At 36.8% G+C, this 12,500-nt stretch overlaps 1 long non-coding RNA gene across 2 annotated transcripts in view; it reads left to right on the forward strand.

The window, feature by feature from the left end:
* LOC133636297 (uncharacterized) overlaps nucleotides 1-12,500 on the forward strand; it is a 206,861-nt gene that overhangs the window by 127,038 nt on the left and 67,323 nt on the right. For both annotated transcript variants that reach the window (XR_009822213.1, XR_009822214.1), the window contains exon 4: nucleotides 10,398-10,502. This is a non-coding gene — a long non-coding RNA (uncharacterized LOC133636297). The remainder of the gene's footprint in view (nucleotides 1-10,397; nucleotides 10,503-12,500) is intronic.

Consider the following 12,500-nt stretch of genomic DNA (forward strand, 5'->3'; position numbering starts at 1 on the left):
TCTGATTACTGCTTTGCACACTCTTGGCATTCTCTCCATGAGCTTCAAGACGTAGTCACCTGAAACTGTTTTCACTTCACAGGTGTGCTTGAAGCTCATGGAGAGAATGCCAAGAGTGTGCAAAGCAGTAATCAGAGCAAAGGGTTGCTATTTTGAATAAAATACAATATAAAACATGTTTTCACCTTTTTTTGTTAAGTACATAACTCCACATGTGTTCATCCATAGTTGTGATGCGACAATCTACAATGTAAATAGTCATGAAAATAAAGACAACATTGCATTGAATGAGGAGAAGGTGTGTCCAAACTTTTGGTCTGTACTGTATATGTTTTGAGAATTTTTAAAAAATTAAACGGATGACTTTTTAGCCCTCGGTGGAAAAAATCCTGGAACCCCCAAAACTAAAAGTATCAAAGGTATTCATATTTTTGAGCGTGACGATCTGGTATCGACATTTCCGTATGGATGGGCACCTCACGAGCAGGAATAAGGCCATACCAAGTTTATTGATCACACCCTAAACTTGGCTTTGCAGTTTCAGATAGTTGTATCCTTGCACGTAGAAAAGGTTGACGGAGTCAGTGCTAAATGTTAATGACACCCTGCGGGCAAGTGCACCACTGTGGCGTTCTGGTTAGGCTATAGCGGCTGCGTCTTAGGAGGGAGGGGCAGCCAGGAGTCCTTCCACTCCACACTCATTTCTCATCAATCAACCATGGCTGACTCCATTACGGCGCTGAGGCTGGAGTAAACAGCCACCACAAGGGGAGACCATCAGCCGCAGTCCAGGAGCTTGTCCAGACCAGCTACTTTGGCCCACCTCACCCCGGCTTTTTATTGGGGCTAATTCACAAGACCTTCTGTGTGTTACGCCGCTCGCTTTACAGCCTAAATGCATGTACATCAACAGCATGATGAGTATGAGTGCGGTGTTTAAAGCACTGATGCAGGACTAGCACACTCACAGCTGGGACTATTATCATAGCTTCCAACAATGGCCGGCCTCTTTGGATTTATATGGCCGTGTTGTACATGAACGCACCACATTGTCATCCTAATGCACTCACCATTTTCACACACTGGCCAGACAATATGAGAGTTTGGGGTATTGGACCCATAGACATATTATAAGTAGATGCAGCATTGGCTGCTGTGATTCGAGAAATTGGGCCGCCATCTTGAAGTGGTGATGAGGAGCTGGCGAGCAGCCTAAACTGACAGTTGACAGGTAGAAAACAAAGATGCTAAACTGACAGTTGACAGGTAGAAAACAAAGATGCTAAACTGGCAGTTGACAGGTACAAAACAAAGATGCTAAACTGACAGTTGACAGGTAGAAAACAAAGATGGTGTTCAGTGTTTTCCTGCTCAAATGAGCGGACTGTTGAAAAAATAAAAAAAAAATATATATATATATATATATATATATATATATATATATATATATATATATATATATATATATATATATATATATATATATATACATATATATATATATATATATATATATATATATATATTTATATACACACACATACATACATCTATATATACACGCACACACATATATATATATATATATATATATATATATATATATATATATATATATATATATATATATATATATATATATATATATTTATATACACACACATACATACATCTATATATACACGCACACACATATATATATATATATATATATATGTATATATATATATATATATATATATATATACACACATATATATATATACAGTATATATGTATATATATATATATGTGTATATATATATATATATATATATATATGTATACACATACATATATCTATATATATATATATGTATATACACACACATATATATATATATACACAGTATATATGTATATATATATATGTGTATATATATATATATATATACACATACATATATCTATATATATATATATATATATATATATATATATATATATATATATATATATATATATATATATACGCACATACATATATCTATATCTATATATACACACACACATATATATACATATATGTATGGATGTATAAATTATTTTACCTTATTTTCGAGGGGCGGTATAGCTTGGTTGGTAGAGCAGCCGTGCCAGCAACTTGAGGGTTTCAGGTTCGATCCCCGCTTCCACCATCCTAGTCACTGCCGTTGTGTCCTTGGGCAAGACACTTTACCCACCTGCTCCCAGTGCCACCCACACTGCTTTAAATGTAACTTAGATATTGGCTTTCACTATGTAAAGCGCTTTGAGTCACTAGAGAAAAGCGCTATATAAATATAATTCACTTCACTTATTTTCGATAGGTCATCCAAAATATCAATAATAATTGATATGGACTGATACTTTATAATACAGTTTTCAGCAACACGGCCCAGCTCTACTTATTTATATGTTTTTAGAAAGATTGATACAGTAGCTGTAGTGTAATGTGTGTGGGAAACATTTATGTTAAATGCAAACACCAGTCTCATTCATAACTGTTTTAAGAGCGCTCATAAAGTGCAGCTCAGGAGCCATAAATCCGCCCCTTTTCAGCGTCTGAAAGGACTTGTGGAGGTCCCCGGGATTCTCGCACGACAAGTCGGGAAAAACAAGCGTGAAGTTTAGCGTGACATTCCCAGAACCTGTGAGGAGTGCTTGAGCCCACTTGGGGGTGTTTTTATATGCATTGAATTGCACACACATGTCACAGAGTGCACTCGATCCGTCCCTGTGGGACGCCTAATGCATCATATATATGTGTATATATGTATGTGTGTGCTAGAATATTTATCAAAGGGCGACTCTTTGGACTAAAAGCATGAAACAGGCGCAGGCTGTGCTGTTCTTCATTGATTTGTCTGAGAGCGAGACTGGGGCCAAGTGGAAGATGATTGAGAGAAGCATATACTGTATATATATATATCTCTCTCAGAGCCAAGTGAGTGACAGCCTCTGAGCTAAATTGTGATGAAATGATGGCTCCACTCTATGGTAAAGCCACATGTATGATTCATATATGATGCACGGAGGATTCCTTCAAAGCCCTCGCATGTTTATGAGTCCATAACATCTGACGTCTTCATGTTTATGCTCCCAAGCCACATTTGACATTTCTGGATGGGATAAATCATTAATGATGACCTCAATAGGCTCGCACATCTCTTGGCCCACAGATCAATAAAGCGGTTAGGAGGAGAGTAGGTCAGAGGCTGTCGCCATGTGCTCGTGCTCGTGCTCGGCAACACGCCGCTGTCCAACACCGCCTGCTAATTGGCGGTCCAACCAGACTCGGGCAGGATTTTGCAGCTGGTTGTCCAATACTTGTTTTTATTTATTTTTTTTAATCTTTGGGGCCTCCTGCGTGCAAAGCTGTGGGAGTTTCATGCATTATTGATTGCATCCAAAAAGAAACGCTCAGTAGGGATCGTGCTTCCATGCGGGGGGGAAATGTTTTGTCCGCCGGCTCGGTCTTCAAGCACAAATACACTTCCTGGACACTTTGACAGCTACACCGCAACACTTTTCTAACAATGCAAGATTAGGTCTTAAAGGCCTACTGAAATGATTTTTTTTTATTTAAACGGGAATAGCAGATCCATTCTATGTGTCATACTTGATCATTTCGCGATATTGCCATATTTTTGCTGAAAGGATTTAGTAGAGAAAATCGACGATAAAGTTCGCAACTTTTGCTCGCTGATAAAAAAAAAGCCTTGCCTGTAGCGGAAGTAGCGTGACGTCACAGGAGCTAGTATTCCTCACAATTCCCCGTTGTTTACAATGGAGCGAGAGAGATTCGGACCGAGAAAGTGATGATTACCCCATTAATTTGAGCCAGGATGAAAGATTCGTAGATGAGGAACGTTACAGTGAAGGACTAGAGTGTAGTGCAGGACGTATCTTTTTTCGCTCTGACCGTAACTTAGGTACAAGCTGGCTCATTGGATTCCACACTCTCCTTTTTCTATTGTAGATCACAGATTTGTATTTTAAACCACCTGGGATACTATATCCTCTTGAAAATGAGAGTCGAGAACGCGAAATGGACATTCAGTGCCTTTTATCTCCACGACAATACATCGGCGAAATGCTTTAGCTACGAGCTAACGTGATAGCATCTTGCTTTAACTGCATATAGAAACAAAAGAAATAAACCCCTGACGGGAAGTATAGATAGAAAATCAACAATACTATTAAACCGTGGACATGTAAATACACGGTTAATGCTTCCCAGGCTGGCGAAGGTTAACAATGCTGTGCTAACGACGCCATTGAAGCTAACTTAGCAACCGGACTGCACAGAGCTATGCTAAAAACATTAGCTCTCCACCTACGCCAGCCAGCCCTCATTTGCTCATCAACACCCGTGCTCACCTGCGTTCCAGCGATCGGCAGAAGGACGAAGGACTTCACCCGATGCGTTTGGCGGCCCGGAGACGTAGGAAGTCAAGGTGAAGTCGGCGGCTAGCGCGGCTAGCGCTCCAACAAAGTCCTCCTGGTTGTGTTGCTGTAGTCCGCTGCTAATACACCGATCCCACCTACAACTGTCTTCTTTGCAGCCTTCATTGTTCATTAAAAAAATTGCAAAAGATGTCCAGAATACTGTGGAATTATGAAATGAAAACAGAGCTTTTTGTATAGGATTCTACGGGGTACCATAACTTCCGTTACTCGGACTTCGTCACGCGCATACGTCATCATACCGCGATGTTTCAGCCGGATATTTCCCGGGAATTTTAAAATGTCACTTTATAAGTTAACCCGGCCGTATTGGCATGTGTTGCAATGTTAAGATTTCATCATTGATATATAAACTATCAGACTGCGTGGTCGCTAGTAGTGGCTTTCAGTAGGCCTTTAAATATTCATCACAAATGTTGGCCAATAAATAAATGTTAGGTCAGACATCATGTTCCCCACTGCTTGCCAGTCTGAAAGTCGTCATTTGCCATGAAAAAGTCCAATAAAAAGGCAAAATAAATGTAATACATAAATTTAAAGACACACATTTGTGATTTGATTGTTATTGCTATTAAAATGTCATCTTTTTGTAATAACACGATGCCTTTAGTTCTATTTTTCCATTTTTGATGTGTTTCTTAAATAATAAAACAGCCATGGGTTGTGGTTGGACACCTCAGCTTGACCTAATCATGTACTTGATTGTTTGTAGTGTGAAACTTGCACCCTATTTTCCCAGCTATAGAATGCACTGGTATATAAGCCACACCCACTACATTTTAGAAGGGAAAAATATGGTTCCGTATATTAACCGCACCAGACTATAAGCCGCAGATATATACGTTGTGAAATGAATTATTTATAGGAAAATATTTTGCAAATGTTTATTTACATACCTAATTGTTTCTAAACAGTGCCTGTAACATGGCATGTACACATATATACATGTATGTATGTATATGTATATGTGTATGTATGTATATATACATACATATATATCATGTGTATGTATATTTATATTTGTATATATAATATGTATACATACATTATATAAATATATATATTATATTTATATACATACATTATATATATATATATATTAATGTGTATATATATATATATATATACACTGTATATATGTGTATATATGTCTGTATATATGTGTATGTATATATATATAATATATATACATACATTATATATATACATTATATTTATATACACACATTATATATATATATTAATGTGTGTGTGTGTATATATATATATATATATATATATATATATATATATATATATATATATATATATATATATATATATATATATATATATATATATATATATATATACACACTGTATATATGTGTATATATGTATGTGTGTGTATATCTGTATTCATGTGTATATGTATATATATATGTGTAAATGTAAATGTGTGTGTATGTGTGCATGTATATATATATATATGTATGTGTATATATATATATATATGCATGTATATATATGCATGTATATACAGTATACAGTATATATATACATATATATATATATGCATGTATATACAGTATACAGTATATATATATACATATATATATATGCATATATATATATATACATATATATATATATGCATGTATATATATATGCATGTATATACAGTATACAGTATATATATATATATATATATATATATATATATATATATATATATATATATATATATATATATATATATATGCATATATATATATATATATATATATATATATATATATATATATATATATATATATATATATATATATATATATATGCATGTATATATATATGCATGTATATACAGTATACAGTATATATATACACATATATACATATATATATATATATATATATATATATGCATATATATATATATATATATATATATGCATATATATGCATATATATGCATACATATATATACTGTATATACATGCATATATATGTATATATATATATATTTGTATATATATATATATACTGTATACTGTATATACATGCATATATATATATATATATATATATTTGCATATATATATACTGTATACTGTATATACATGCATATAATATATATATATATTTGCATATATATATACTGTATACTGTATATACATGCATATATATATATATATATATATATATATATATATACTGTATACTGTATACTGTATATACATGCATATATATATATATATATATTTGCACAGATATATATATACTGTATACTGTATATACATGCATATAATATATATATTTGCATATATATATATATATACTGTATACTGTATATACATGCATATATCATACATATATAAATATATATACAGGTATATATATATATACGTTACATTACATGCAGTTGGCTTTCGGCCCTCAATCACATTTTTTTTAGCCCAATGCGGCCCCCCCTACTCAAAATGTATGACACCCCTGCCTTAGGCGGAAGGAAAAGTAGTTCCACCAATTGCGTTTCATTTCGATCTCAATGATTTAGTGACTTCACATTGTGTTCCTGTTCATGATCAAATCATTAAAGTCTCTAAAGTCTTGATATTTTAATTTGAAAGTCTATATTAGATCATTCCGTATCGACCCGCACATCCCTATTTCCTGTGGGATGTCATGAAAGTGAGTGTGCTGTAAGTGAAATGTGCCGCGATGACACGTCCTTGCAACATTCGGAGAGAGAAAAGCACAAGCCTCGCCTGAGCCAGGATAGTTCTAGTACCCACATGATGACACGGTGGTATTGCGGCCTGTGCCAGGCGCGGTGCTGCTCAGTGATTCAGCTGTGCACAGTTGACCTCCACCTTACCTTGGCAAAAACTCCCCATCCAAATGGACGCTTGGCAGCCAACACACACACACACTCTGGATATAGAAGTGTGTGTGCCCGCCAGTGATAACACACACACACACACACACACACACGGAGTGTCTGGCAGCGGTTGCAGCGCTGCGTGAAACAAAGGGGCAGATGGTTGTCAAGCGAGCGCGCCAACACTTGCGAGGTGGTTAAAATATGCATTTGTGTTTGTGTATTTGCACGGCAGCTTTGGAAAGGCAGGCAATTAAAAGTGTAGTCAACATGAAAGATGAATGAGTGAGTGTGTCCTGCTACCTGTCTCTCAGGTGCTTTGAAGCAGGTGAAATACTCCTCTGGATTTGTGTTGGCCTCAAGCACTGCTTTGCCAAATGGTCGTGGAAGAGACTCGTACTCCTTCATAGTGTGCACGCTCAGTCCCAGGACACTTTATTAGGTACAAGACACTTTCTAAAGCAGTCCCCACATCTGCAATCCCCACATTTGCAATTCCCACATCTGCGGTCCTCTCCAAGGTTTCTCATTGTCCCGTTGGGTTGAGTTTTTCCTTGCCCTGATGTGGGATCTGAACCGAGGATGTCGTCGTGGCTTGTGCAGCCCTTTGAGTGACGCACCGCTAGCCATATTGAGTGTTGACAGCTAGCAGTGTGTGTGTGTGTGTGTGTGTGTGTGTGTGTGTGTGTCCCGGCACTAACAAATACTGGTAATACCATGTGTAAACGTCATCACACCAGCGGTTGGCACACCCGTTACGCCTCGTAAGTCCTGCGGGTGTTGTCGCAGTAAAAGGTCCTGAGTGGCATGACAGTGCTGCCTTTACATGAGAGGCGGGGAAAGAAAGTTTAGAGAGCGAACATCTTTGTTGTCTTTAAATCCAGCATACGATTGCGTTGAGAAAGACATGAATGTGCATTAATATGAAATGTTGCTGGCATCCTGCCTTGTAAACACAGAGAAAAGCCAGTTTATCCCCACGGCAACCCTCCATCACCTACTGTACTTTGGTGCTCTTTTATAGTGGTGGACCAGCCTGGACACCATGGAGTGTCAGCATTACCATCACTTGTTTTGTTCGTATCCTATTATTATTACTAATATTTCAAATTGTTATACATATACTATATTTCATATATACAGTATGTAGGTAAATTATTGTGTGTGTATTTTTTTTCAACATTTACAGATACATGTTTTTCACTGGACAGCATTTTTACCACTGTTACCGCTTATTTATTGTTTTTTTTATGTTTTCTTGTTATACAGTAAACCCTTTTTTATCGCCTGATCATAATGATAATAAATAATAATAATAAATAATATATAGAACATGTGTTTTGAACATTATGGGAGCCCTCTAAGCATGAAATAACACCCACATAGTCATATTTACACATCAATATACAGCAGGGGTGGGCAATTAATTTTTTCCGGGGGCCGCATGAGCAACCCGAGCACTGCTGGAGGGCCACATCGACAATATTTCAATTAAATTTTGCTCAATATTATTTTTGATGTATACCGTAAGATTAATAATAATAATAATAATAATTAATAATAATAATAATAATACTTTCATTTAACCTAACTTAACTTTATACCAAAAGCACTGCTTTGGAAATAATTTGTACCCTTTCAGAGATCACATTTAGTTCCCCTTAAACATCCTCATGTTGCACAATGAAATGTAAGCATAGGATGAAGTGTGCATTCCTGTAACTTTCTCTTGTAACAGCATTCCATGATTAATATCAATAAATTAACATTAATAATAAATGACAGTAGAATAAGCACACGTATGACTGAGGAGTCATAGTGTAACTTTGCGTGGTGTTTGAGTTGTCCGACTTTTTGTGTGGCCATAAACGTACCAGTGGTTTAGTGGTATGCGTGTTGGTGACAGATGACAAGTTGGTTTTGGCCTGGTTTGTACGGCAGAAAATGACTAGTTTTTCCAGATAGAAGTGTTTTATTCATGTTTTGGTGTGGTTATGTCCGAATATAAACAGTTTTGCTCAATAAAGTGATGGATATAATTCCTGTCCTCGAAGCATCTCGATAGACGTTACAATAATTGAACGGTGTTCAATTGAACGGTGTTGACGAACACCGTTAGGGCCGCTTGTTGTCACTGTCACTCAAAGTTGCATTGCAAAATTACACAGAATAAATGTGTTTATTTTGTTTAGAATTGAGATGGGTTTGATTTGGTGCGCGGCATATATTTGCTGTGCGCAGAGGACGCTTGAGCAGTGCGCAATTGCGCAGGCGCGCACCTTAGAGGGAACGTTGCTTGGCAGTCCATGTCTTGTTGAAAACACGCCATTCCTCATCAACTTTTCTCTTTATAGCGTCTGGGGTGTAAACCGTGCATCACTTGTCGCTGTGCACCTTCACTCACAGCTTACACACGGACATACGCCCATAAATAACACTTTTCAAAATAAAAGCAGCAAAGTTGTATTGCACGCACGACATAGATGTTTTTTCAACTTTATTTTGTAGTCTGTGATTGCAGCTGTTCACATTCACTCACAATCACGCACGCGCAAACGTCCACACGGAAGTAATACAAATAACGCTTTTCAAAACGAAAGCAGCACCGTTGTATTGCACACTCGACATAGATACTTTTTTAAATTGATTTTGTAAATTATGATTGGCCTCACCTGGGCCGGACAGGGACGCACAAAGGGCCGGATGTGGCCCGCGGGCCGCAGAATGCCCAGGTCTGATATACAGTAGTAATGCTGCCCGAGGCTGAGCCAATCAGTGACCACGATACTGAACAGCATGCTCTGATTGGTTTGGTCTCATCTAATGACTAATATTCCAGCAGTGTTGACATAGTTTTTAGTTCATCGAGCCATGTTTACGCTTGAAAATGCTTCATTAATGCCAAAAGTACATAAAACAAAGGTGATGTGGCGAGGGACGACAATATTATTGACATTTTGGAGAAAATCTAAACATAGGGTTTTTCATTTCAGAATTGTTTTATGAAGCATGACTAAAAAAAACTGTGGTCATTTTTGTTGTTTTTCAGGTTGAAAGAAATACCACAGAACACGTGGAGATCCTCAAATCTTCATTGGACAGCAATCAATCCCACTTGTCACCTGGAGGGGGCGCCCAGGAGCACACACAACAAGTATGTAACCAAATCAACACTTTGTTGTGTCGTAACTAGAGTTGTCTCCTTACGTTTTCACTTCCATATTGTAACCGTGGGTATTGGCCGATACGGATATTGATTTGATTCGATATTAGCACAACAACATACATACTTGTATTATTTTGTAGTGTGTGATGTCAGAACAGGTTTGATGAAGTGAAATCAGTCAAACAGAGAAGAATGGAAGGTATACAAGAAACACTAACTTATTTATTATTAACCGTCTGCAATGGACTTATGCTGTCTTTAAGTTGGAATGATGCGGACACGTTTGTTACTGGACACTTTCTAATACGCTTCTGCCTTGGAGACTTTGTGTGTGTAAGTAATATGCAACTATAATTATTTGATACTTGTTTATATTGACAAATGTGCTGTTTTACACTGAATATTGTTCAATTATTATGTACGTATGTAATAGCTGGTGTGCTACTGTGTCCTTAGCTGTTGTGTAGCTGCTAGCTTCTACTAGCCTATAGCTTAGCATATTTACCAGGGCACAATGACAATTTCTGGGAATTCTGCCATTATATTGTAAACACAAACCTATATATTACGAACAGTCCGCAATGGACTTATGCTGCCTTCAAGTTGGCAAAGTAAATTGAACAGATGCGGATGCGTTTGTTACTGGATACGTTCTAATACGCCTCTGCCTTGGAGACTTTGTAAGTGTGAGAAATTTGCATCTATAATTATTATATACTTTTTTATATTGACAAATGTGCTGTTATACAAGGTTCAATAATTATTATGTATGTCTAGCTTGTGTGCTTAGCTGTTGCGTAGCTGCTAGCTTCTAGTAGCCTATAGCCTAGTATGTTTACCTTTTGCTGCGCACCTCAGGGGACAATGACGATTTCTGGGAATTCTGCCATTATATTGTAAACACTAACCTACTTATTACTAACAGTCTGCAATGGACTTACTGTTTTTAAGTTGGCCAAGTAAATTGAACAGATGCGGATACGTTTATTACTGGATACGTTCTAATACACCTCCGCCTTGGAGACTTTGTAAGTGTGAGAAATGTGCATCTAGAAAATGGATGGATAGATGGACTTGTTTATATTGACAAATGTGCTGTTATACACTGTTAAATAATTATTACTTATGTCTAGCTTGTGTGCTATTGTGTGCTTAGCTGTTGTGTAGCTGCTAGCTCCTAGTAGCCTATAGCCTAGCATGTTTACCTTTTGTAAAATACTGTGTAAATTGGGGCCCTAAATGAAACAAATGTATATTTTTAATTCAAAATAGTAGATTTAACACAATTGAAAGCAAGACGGCACAAATCCAATAAGCAATTTGGCCACTTTCATACAGTCGACGGCCTGATAGCTGCCATTTTGTCGCCATCTAGTGCTAAATTAACACAAAACAGTGGCCATTAATTGTGCATCAATGTGAATGTGTGCACAGCATGTACTTGTATGACCCATTCCAAAAGAACTTTCCCTAGTCATGGTGCAAGAAGAAAAAAAATTAACTAGCAGAAAAATTCCACAAACATGGTCACACATAACACTAAACTTTATGGATATTATAACAATTGTCTAATCAGCATGATTTTTTTTTTAAATTACACTCGTTTAAATACATTACATAAATGGGTTATACTTGTATAGCGCTTTTCCATGCAAGGCCCTAACCACCACCCATCAGGAGCAAGGGTGAAGTGTCTTGCTCAAGGACACAACGGACGTGACGAGGTTGGTAGAAGGTGGGGATTGAACAAGGAACCCTCAGGTTGCTGGCACGGCCACTCTCCCAACCGCGCCACGCCGTCCCCATGGGAAAAATGCACAAAACTCTCTCCACACTTGTCCATGTTTGGCACATTTTAGCTGCTTGATATTTCTAATTGATTACACAACTGTAAGGGGTCGTCACGGAAGTAAACAAGATTGGGGGTGAATCTTCACATACTCTTAATTACCAATTATGATCATTATTAATGATGTATCCATTGTG

Source organism: Entelurus aequoreus, linkage group LG20 (genome assembly GCF_033978785.1).
Source record: "Entelurus aequoreus isolate RoL-2023_Sb linkage group LG20, RoL_Eaeq_v1.1, whole genome shotgun sequence".
NCBI classification, from domain to species: domain Eukaryota; kingdom Metazoa; phylum Chordata; class Actinopteri; order Syngnathiformes; family Syngnathidae; genus Entelurus; species Entelurus aequoreus.